The 11,129-nt window shown below is 36.0% G+C and overlaps 1 protein-coding gene across 1 annotated transcript in view; it reads left to right on the top strand.

Moving 5' to 3' along the window:
• Window positions 1–293: 293 nt before the first annotated feature.
• The window catches only part of zgc:77752 (uncharacterized protein LOC393862 homolog), a 45,914-nt gene continuing 35,078 nt past the window's right edge, over window positions 294–11,129 (top strand). The window contains exon 1 of the mRNA XM_039760535.1: window positions 294–535. The gene's annotated coding sequence lies outside the window, so the exon portion shown is untranslated. The remainder of the gene's footprint in view (window positions 536–11,129) is intronic.

Below are 11,129 nucleotides of genomic sequence, written 5' to 3'. Positions count from 1 at the left end.
GTTTTCTTAGTTACCCTGGATAAATGCGTCAACGATGTGAGTTTGTAAATAATAATAATAATAATAATAATAATAATAATAATAATAATAATATCTCCAAACAGACAGAATTTACGCTTTGGAAGAGCAAAACAGCAGAGTTACTCACTATACATACAGTCTCATTCAGAAAACGCACAGTCAATAAGCCTCACTAAAGCACAAAGCTATCGTTTGCCTTGCAGCCACAGCGAGCGTTGATCGTTGCATTGACATGTGTCGTAATTAGTGCTGTTTGCTTTGTCTGGGTTTCATTTTCGAAAAACCACCTTCTCGGCTTAAGTCATGACCAGTGCCCGATGAAGCGCCCCTTAGTTGGGCGTCCTCGACTTGGCGGTGGCGTTGCTATGCCAACAGGGCGTGACTCAGCAGCGATCCTGGCATAATCGGCTCGTTCAGGTAAAGGCGGCAGTACGTGGCTCTGTGCGTCGTAGCAGATTGAGGACGCGATCTTCGTGGAGCCGGTTCACAAGCAATATTCCGCAGACGACTTACGGTATGTGTCCAGCAACTGGCACTGAGTGGTGGGGATGCTTTTTTGCTTTTTTAGTTTTTGTAAATGGTTGTGTAAGGTTCAAAACGCGCTTTTGTTGCTTAGATGCGTCTATAGCGTTTATACGCGTCTTTAATAATGCGCCTATGCAGATGAGTGGAAATCTGCACAGTACTTCAAATGTTCACAAGTTTGCAGGTAAAAACTCATTTTGAACACAGCGGGACATAGGTAAGGTTGACAGGTATGGAGAGCGTGCCATGCCGTGACAAAACGCACCTTTACAAGTGAATAGAAAATGCAGATGTCAAAATACTGACAGCGGTTAGTAATAGTAATACGCCAGTTAAAGGCTTATTCAAAATACAATATCTGACAAATTAATGTTTGTTGTTTTTAATAAACTCATAACAACAAAGCAGAGTCTGCTATGTATAGATACGGAATTATTCTACCATGTTAACATATTCACAATATCAGATCAGATTGGTTACTGGGTCTAACATATTTACCTATCCTTATTAAACCATCTCAGCATTTTGAGAAATTTACCTGGAATTAACCCATTAAACATACACAACTTAGAGATATGAACACATATGAACACTGCTGCTGGGAGAAACCTTCTTCTTCAGGTATTGGAAGTAACTTCTTTCCACTTTGATTTGTTCTATTTTTCAAGTGGGGCCATGTAAATTTTTGTATGTCAATACTCATATCATAAATATCCATATTCACAGTGTACTGGTCTAGTAATTACTTTGCTCCTTCCTGTGTGATATTGCTTCAGTGTACCTGCTGTGACCCTAGAGTAATGAGTTAAGTATATACACAACATATAAGATAGTGATGTAAAATATATATTTACATTTGGAGATGCTCCATTTGTACACTATCTACCTCATTAGCAGGACACAGTTGCACTGTAGTCACACTGCTGGGTACAATACAATTAATGTATACCACACGTATGTGATATCTACCTAAAGTAAAGTGTAACCCAGAAATATCAGGGTTCATTAGAAATTCTGAATACCTTTTTGTTTACAAGCCATTTTGTGCAACTTGCTGTTAGTGTGAGAGCTGCTGATGTAATTTTGTATGTATCAGTTGCATCAAAGAAGAAAAGAAAAAAATGGGGAGAAGGTGATAAGGGATGTTAAAGAATGAAACAAGGCTAGCATTTTAAATAAAATGGGGAGAATGGAAGGCTCCCCAAATGTGCTCTTTTGTTTTGCTGCTTACAATATGAACATCCTTCAAAAAATAAAATAGGAAGTTGTCAACTACCAAGCATATAGTCCAGATCTTGAATCCTCTGAATATACTGTACACAGAGAGTTGTTGATTTACAGATTATGTATTTAAGATTAAGCAATGCAAAAATGGGTTCACATGCATCCCAAAAACCTTTCTGATGACATTCAGGGGCTTCTTTAGTACCGGTATATGTGGGCTTAGACATAGAGGGATAGAGAGCAGAAATTGTTTTGTAAGGTCTCTAACACAATAAAAAATAAAGTGCAGTAATCTTTAGGAAAAATTCTTTCTTTATTAGACATGTTTAATTGTCATGTGTTTCATTACTGGAAACAGTGACATAAAATGATTGGTCTTAATATGATTATTTCCCTTAGTATCCTGACATTTAATGTCAAGGTAATAAGGTTGGTGACCTTTTATTTATCATACAGTGTATTTGTACAAACTTTGGAAAGCAGCTGTAGGTAGTACCTTATAGTAACCCATTTATGAAATTGTATTGCCACTAACAAAAGATGAATACGAAAGTCATACTTTCTATCTCAAGACATCAAATTAATAATAGTATAGTCATTATGTTAATCTGCAGTCACCTTAATGTACAGGTTTTCACTTTAATTATCTTAATATTTAATTTCCTAAAACAAGGTTTTCAATATTGCCAGAGCTATCTCTGATGACCATGGCATGTTATCAAGAACATTTTTTCATTATGAACTCTTTTTAATAGAGTGCCACTTTCCCAATAGATTACTCCACTGTTATGAAATTCATTAGCAAATTAATTGGAATAGCTGTGACGAAACCATTGTTGCTACTTGTTTACTTCTGTTCGTGACAAACTATGACAGACAGAAACAAGAAAGCACAGCAGTTGCAGGGGAGGATCCCTCTAAGGGTGATGACATATGAGCTGATGATAGGCATGTGCACCATTAGTCCTTTGAGGCTTCATTCTAGTTTCTAAATCAATGTATGCATCAAGCACCAACCAGTGAGTTTTAGTTTTATTAATAAAAATCTAAAAGTAAGTATAAGCAAAAAGGCAGACATGCTTAATGTTCAACATAAATTTTTCAACAACATATCTTTTCTGCCAAATTATTTTTTAAATTTATTGTTAGCAGCTTACCATACAGAATATTTGTAATTAGTGATATTTTATGTTATTTATCTGTTTCCTAGTCTAGAGAAAGGAAGAGTTTCTCACAGACTAAGTGAGCTTTTATTATGTGCTTTAAATATATTGGGTTAAAACATATTCATATTTCTATAATTATTTTAGACTGTTTTTATGATTAGTTAATATACTAAGTGCCAAGCAGGAGAATAAGAAGATTAAAGGTCATTATTTTCACCTCCTCATTATTTCTGTAGGAGTCTTGCAATGGATTCAATTTTGAATCCCCCTTTATGCCTTGCTTGTCTTTGGTATTGTGACCTTTAAGGGGAAGTGTAGCCATTAAGAATACTGGAAGGATATCTTGCAAGTTCATTTATTTTTCTTAAATGTTTGCATTTTGTTATGCAAGTGCTTTAAGTGAAAAATACAGCATGGCATAGTCAAGAAATTATTAGATTGAGTAAAACTCAAACTTTTCCCAAGAGACTGTTGCTGCTGTCACAGTTAATTAGTTGTGTTAAATTGTGTATTGATTAAAATGTTTGAATGTATTTTCCTTTAGTAGACTAACAAATATAATAGTAAAACAAATTTCACTTTATTAATGCTAAACAAATTCATATATTTAACGGAAGTATAAAGCAATATGTATTAACATATGAAATTATTAATGTATTTGTAATCCACACAGTCCTCCATATTCTGATGTCAAGGTTTTTAACACAATTAATACATAATTCTAACATCTAACTTTAGGTAAACCCCAAAATACTTGCTAAACTGATGGTATTCTCTTAGTTTCAGATAACACTGGTCTGCAGAAAAAAAACCCACAGTTTTTAGATATCCTTTATAAATCTGAGCGTTCTGAATCCAAATCTGACAACAGAATTGCTATATCACATCTAGTTTAATAATAGTGTAATAAAACATTATAAAGCATCACAAGTTAAAAAAGGGGTCTGAATGATTTTATAATGCCACATTTGTCTTAAAGTGCGTGTGATATGAATGAATGAGTGATTAGATGAGAATGTTGAGAAGTGAATGAGGGAGTGTGCCAGTTAAAGTGTTTGAGGTGTTTGTGCAAGGGTACCCTCAGTAAGAGATGTAAGCCAATGTTCCATTTGTCCTTTTGTTTGTTTCTGCTACCTTTCTCTGATATCTATTGAATCTGTTTACATGAAACACAATTCAAGCTAAATTCATGCATATATGTCCGCTTTCCCATGTTATGAGAATTTTTGGAGTTGCCATTTAAGGTCTCTCACCATTCCACTTTCTAGCCAGTGTTTTGCAGGAAATGGAAGGTCATTTTTGATTTGGTACTTTGATGCACAAAAAAAATAAATCAAGTTGTGTAATCTTTTGTAAAAATGAAAAAGAAACATATTGAGTACATATTGCATTGCTCCAAATACAACTTGATCATGCAAATGCCATTTCTGGCTGCCCTGATTATTATTATATTTATTATATTATTGAAAGAAGTGAGAAATCAACTCAACTGGGTAACATTGTTTTCTACAAATTGTCTTATTTGGAACACCTACTATAAAGGACTTTCATGTGAATTTTTCCACTAGAAACCTTGTACTTCTTATCTACGTAATAGCATATACTTTGCTGTGTCAGAGGTATATCTTGCCAATTGTAATAATTACTAGTTACACGGATTCTGATTACATCTTTGGTTGCTTGGAGATGCTTCACTACTTAGTGTACAACAGAATTAGAGCTGCATTTGTATTTCAGCTGAAGTATTAAAACAACCTGTTACATCATATCTTTGTTCTTTCTTGGTTTTCTCCCGGTGATCAGTTTTTTAATTAATGTTCACCTTTTTTGAGTGTTTGCAGTATTTATTAAAATTTGCTGAATAGCCAAAATAATCAGTAAGTAAATTGAAATTACTGTATCCTTCGGTATCACTCATTGTTCGCTTTGGATATGCAGCAAGATGAAATTTATGGCAAGAAAGTAGTGATTATAGGGTAAATGCAAGTGCATCAAGAACAATTGGTTGTGATGTTTATTATGGTTTATTATGGAATATTGATTTGTTGCTTCTTGGTGCTTTTCCTTAAACCAAGTCTTTCCTATTTCATTTTCATCTTGGATTTTTTTTAGTTACTTATCTCATTTTTTCTGATCATTATAAAAATTTGTTGGATTTGGCTTTTGCTGGCCAATATTTTGAGCCTTCATCTAACAATGTGTTATGAGTGTTTTTGGCCTAATATATTAATGATTTTTATACTGCCACTAAGTGCACTGGTTGACTGTTGATTAGCAAAAACAAATACAGTGGTACCTCGGTATACGTCCTTAATCTGTTCCAGGTCCTTGGACTTATGCCAAACAGGACGTAAACCAAAGTAATTTTTCCCATAAGAAATAATGAGAAAATAATTAATCTGTTCCCATGAAAAAAATCCTATTGTTATTGGCATATTATACATTGATGGGGCTGTATAAAATAATTTAAACACTGCTTAATACTAAAATACATAAATACAAAAGCAATTAGATGAAGTAAATGAAAATTTATCCTCCCTTTACTTTTTAATAACGTCTTTGTTTTTCACAATCGTAGATACCGTCGTTCTCGGCAAAAGGTATGCAACAGTCATGTCCCGGATACGCATGCCACCTTCATACTTTTCAACAATCAATTCAAATTTACGTGAAAAAACACAAAATCACGTTGTGACGATGCGGGTTTGCTGTATGCTCCCACCTGCTGTCGGGGAGCCCTTGAACCCTACACTGTCGGTAATGTGCCTCACTGCTAAGCTCATCGGTAACAACAAAGCAAGGAGATGCTGAAAAAGTGCTTTCATTAAAACAATCAACAAAACAAGGTGTTCAATTAAAGTGCAGTCTCCAAATTTCCAATAAATAATCCATAAAATCAGAAGTGAAACGTGGAGATTAAAAACAATAGAAAAAATCTGTCTTAAAAACAACAAGGTTAAAATACAGTAGGAAGCATTCTTTAAAAAAAAACCAAAAACAAGAAGAAGCCCAGTGCCTTTTTTACCTGGCGGCCCGTCTGCTTACCAACACGGGAGTCGCCCTACTTGCAGCTGATCTTCACTCTGCCTACTTCAGCTACTTCGCGCGCACGTGCAACCACCTGTCTCTTCTCTCTTTTTCCTCCCTTTCTAGCTGACTCGCGCTTCTATTTATCAAGATAAGCAGCCCCAGGAACAATCATAAATGCGGATGGTCTCTCACCTGTGCACTTAGGTGAGAAACGCCCACATCGCAAATCGCCCTGAGAACCGCTTCAGCCACAAAACCATCACGCCCCCTCACCTAGCCACGAGCACGGTGATTATTTATTTTAAAACTGGCCTTTGACAGGAGCTGTGGACCCGCTATACCACACACGTGAAAATTCACATAGAGCTTTAGTGTGGGTTGTTCACTGAATGCTAGCAACTGGCGCACTGACGCTCATGGGCAGTCATGGCTTTGTCACGCGAGAGGTAAACAAGGGTAGTGCGCAGCGCTTTAGCACGCGAGTCGTATTCCAAACAAAGGTCGTATACCAAGCAAAATGTTTCGTGTCCAAACAGGACATATACCAAGCTGGACTTATTCCAAAGAAGATGTATACCGAGGTACCACTGTACATGTACTATATGCTATGGATCTTAAATTGCACTGTATTTTAGTGCCCAAAGAATAATGGATGTTAATTGTTTTTAAATTTAGCACACAGGTTGTTTGTCCCAAAAGACTGTCGATATTTTTGGATTTAATGATTTTTTAATTTGAGGCTTCAAGCATATTCAAGACCTTTCAGTTAGTTAAAAGATCAGAAAAATTATTAGGTGAATTCTAATTGGGTGGTATAGTGGCATAATGGTTAGCATTCTTGCCCCAGACCCCAATAAATGGCTGTGTGGGGTACATACTGTATGTTCTCTCAGTGTTTACATAGAATCAATATCTGGCTTTATTTTACATAATGCTAATGTTTTTATTTTTTTACATGTTGTTAATGAAGAAAATGTACACCTTTGATTTCATTTTGTGTTTTAGGTGTCATGTCCTTATGAAAGCACGATTGCCTAGCAATGCAACCATCTTAATTAAAAGAGAGGACTTTTAGTACAGTATCTACAGTTTGTTGTAAATGTGAAGGCTAAACATTTCTTAGATAACTTTTCATAAACTAATTAAATTGCAAATATTTTTTATTCATTTAGGACTGAAATGTGACTTATTTTGGCTGTTAATTGCAGACATTTTAATAGTATTTGCTGAGTTATTTGACTGAATTTCTACATTTGTATTAAAATTGGTAATTGGGTATATTGGGAAAAGGATGTTAAAGAGAGACCTGCCAGGCAAGAGGAAAAGAGGAAGGCCTGAGAGAAAGTTTATGGATGTGGTGAGAGAGGACATATGGGTGTGAAAGAACAAGATGTGGAGGACAGGAAGATATGGCACAAGATGATCCGTTTTGGCAAGCCCTAATGGGAGCAGCTGAAAGAAGCTTTTTTTACAAATGATGTGCCTAACTCTGAAAAATAAGCCAACTAGCTGTTGATCTTTAGATCACTGGCCCTCACTAGCCCAACAAACTGAAAAATTATTGCTTGCCCTCATCATATCTGTTCATGACACATGGATTTTCTTCATGCACCTCAGTTTTCTGCAGCATCCTAAAAATGAACATGCAAAATTAATAAGTGATGTTTATTAGTATGCCTAAGGTCGATTCTTGTCATACACCCAGTGTTGCAAGGATAAAACAATAAATAGCTTATCCATTAAATGGATAGTATTTTTGATCTGTGTAAAGAAAAGATATACTGTATTTTGAAAAATTGTACTGATCTGAATGGTAATGATGATAGTGGAGAAGGACAGGGCTAATGAGATAAATCTGTTTTCAAACAAATTGGACTCCCATTCAACAGCAAGGATGTCACTAATACTATAGTTGGGTCCGATGATATCAGTCAGCATTAGTCAATATACATGCCATACAATTCTGTTTTGCCCTTCAATATTTGTTTACCCTTTTCCCTAAAAGTGAAGAGGGTGCTAAAATTGGGGAAACTGTCTACATAGTTCCTGTACTTATAATGAACACCCAGTCTTCTTAAGGACTACAGGCCTGTAACTCACATTTTATGAAGACACTTGCTGTGCTGGTCCTTAAACATCTATGACCTGTGATTACAGACCACCCAGATCCCATGCAGTTTGCCTACCAAGTACATACAGAAGTAGATGAAGCTCTGCTCTACATCCTATGCAGAACTACTACCATCTGGACAAAGCTGACACTTTATTCACAGTTTTTTTTTTTCTTAAGTGCCTTCAACAATATATTGTTTGTTGGGTTGGCAAATAAGTTTGAGGTGATACAGATATATGCCCCTTACAGCAGGCATGTCAAACTCAGTACCATTGGTGGGCCGCTTCGACTGCCATATGTGCGTCAGCGGGCTGCACTGTAACAAATAATATTATACTAGATAGATAGATAGATAGATACTTTATTAATCCTATTATACAAAGTTACTGTAGCTTTTTTCCAATACTGAAAACTTTAAAAAATTTAACACTTAAAGTTTAAAGTTTAAAGAAAAGCAATTTATTTCCATACAATCTCCGCACAACAGCGTACAATTAGAGTCTTAGCCTCTTAGCTAGGTCCTTATATTATTATATTATATTCATTATATTATATTCATTGCTTATATAGGAGTCTTACAGTGTGAGATTTATTTTTTTTTGTCCCAACACTTGGCATCTCTTGTTAGTAACCAGTTTGTCAATATCAGGCTTGAAATCTTGTGCAGCTGCAACTTTTATAAGGGATGAAAGGTGCTCAGCAGTAAGTCTTGAGCGATGTGGGATTTTGGTAGCTTTCATTAACGAAAACAATTGCTCACAAAGGTAACTGCTTCCAAACATAGACAGTACTCTCAAAGCCAACTTATGGATCTGCACATACGAGGGTGGCAGGTAAGCATACAAGCCTGGCACACCAACTTCGTTGTATTTTGCCATCATAATAGAATCTGACTGCAGTTCAATCAATTCCATTTGGATATTCTCCGGTGCATTCTCAATGTTGTAAGAGTATGGTGACGTAAACACCACAAAGTCCCCTTTGTGTGAACTGAAATTGCGAAAACGCTCACTGAATTCATTGCTCAGTAATACATGTTGGAAAACAAATCCTCCAAAAATCTAATTTTACTTTACTAAGTTTACTTCAAAGTTAATATTGTAAAATAAGCCGATATGCAAAAAGCCCCCTGACCTACACTAATTATACAAACTCAAAATCACAAAAATCTGTTAATAAACAACTGCCCAACTTCTCGCGTCCACTTCAGATCTTCAGCTGTAATCTGCACTATTTGTTACAATACTAGCACAAAATTACATAATACTATAGCAAAAAAAACGCGAAAATATGCGAGCTATTACTACTCGTGATGGTCAGTTCTGCCCAATGGCCAGTCTCAGCAGCCCAGCCAGTAGTGTAGCCCAGTGGTCCGCAACCTTTTTGACACCAAGGACCGCTTTATTGGAAGCAAATTTTTCCAGGGACGGATGGGTTGTTGAAGGTTGGAGTTTGTGGGGTGATTATGGGCGGGTTTTTTAGGGCAGTTTTATACACAATTTACATTACATTTCTATTATTATTAAGTTATAATATACTAATAGAAATTATACAGCTCACCATAATGCAGAATCAGTAAAAGCCCTGAGCTTGTTTTCCTGCAACCAGACAATCCTATCTGGGGAGGGTGGAAGACAGTGACACTTGAAGTGTGTTGCTTATGTTCAGTCTACTCCGTAATCTCGTTTTGGTTGCTGTCACTGCAGAAAACGTGCATCACAAAGATAGTATGTTGTAAACTGAAGCAGCTTCAATAGCTTCTTTTGCGTTAGTTTAATCTTCTCCTATCTAAAAGTTATGCTGATGAGAATTTTTCTCAGCATTTCCTTGTGATAATGCACTTTCAGGGTGTGAATAATGCCCAAATCCTGGGTTCGCTTCCTGGGTCCTCCCTGCGTAGAGTTTGCATGTTCTCCCCGTGTCTGGGTGGGTTTCCTCCGGGTGCTCCGGTTTCCTCCTGCAGTCTAAAGACATGCAGGTTAGGTGGATTGGCGATTCTAAATTGTCCCTAGTGTGTGCTTGGTGTGTGTGGGTGAGGGTGTGTGTCCTGTGGTGGGTTGGCGCCCTGCCCGGGATTGGTTCCTGCTTTGCACCCTGTGTTGGCTGAAATTGGCTCCAGCAGACCCTGTGACCCTGTGTTTGGATTCAACAGGTTGAAAAATGGATAGATGTATGTTATATAATTGGTGAGCATGTCATATGGAACAGACAGAATGTCACCAGTGTTAACAAAAATATGTAATCAGTGACAACAATGACAAATAATATAACAGGTCTGAAATGTAAATCCCTGTGTCCTTTGAAAACAGTAACAACTAGGGTAGGCTACTGAAAGGTCACGGAAATCCAGTATCTATGGGGAAAACCAGCTAAGGGAAAGTCTAAGCTTCAATGTAGCATTATATATTATTAGTTCCCTCTTGGTGTTACATGTAAACACCAGGAGACCATACAAGATATTTTAATTAAGCCAGCATCATTACATTAATTCAGAATAAGATTATAAGATCATGATTTGCAAAGAAGCAACTGAGCTTACGAATACACATGCAATCAAAATGTTATTTTTATTTATTTTTTTAATTCTAAATATTATCCTGAAACCTCTTACAATAAATTAGATATGTTGTTTGAAAATTTTTAAGAGCTTTGTAGAATACTGCATATTTGATTGAAATATCATAATAATAAAAACTGGTAAAGTGTTTAATTCCATTTTCAGATCCCATGTATTCTTGTATGTGTTGGGTGGGGGTGGTTGGTTGCTGCAACATGTTGTACACTACAGTATAAGATACATTTGAATTTAATGTGCATAAACCTTAAGCTTTAAAAATTAATTTGCAAAAGCACAAGATCCTCATCTTTGTAGATTTTCTTACTTATGTAGTACTAAACAAGTATTTTGACTTAATTTTCTTTTGTTTTTCAAGGTTTTCTGTTAGCTGTTGAAAGTGCTATTATTTTTTAATGGCCCTCCTCTGCTCACAAAACTTATTTTTTCCATTTATTATTTGTGTATAGTGCATTTATCATGCAAACTGATATGG

This window comes from Polypterus senegalus, chromosome 8 (assembly GCF_016835505.1).
Source record: "Polypterus senegalus isolate Bchr_013 chromosome 8, ASM1683550v1, whole genome shotgun sequence".
NCBI lineage: Eukaryota > Metazoa > Chordata > Cladistia > Polypteriformes > Polypteridae > Polypterus > Polypterus senegalus.
This window is presented reverse-complemented; position numbering and strand designations above follow the sequence as displayed.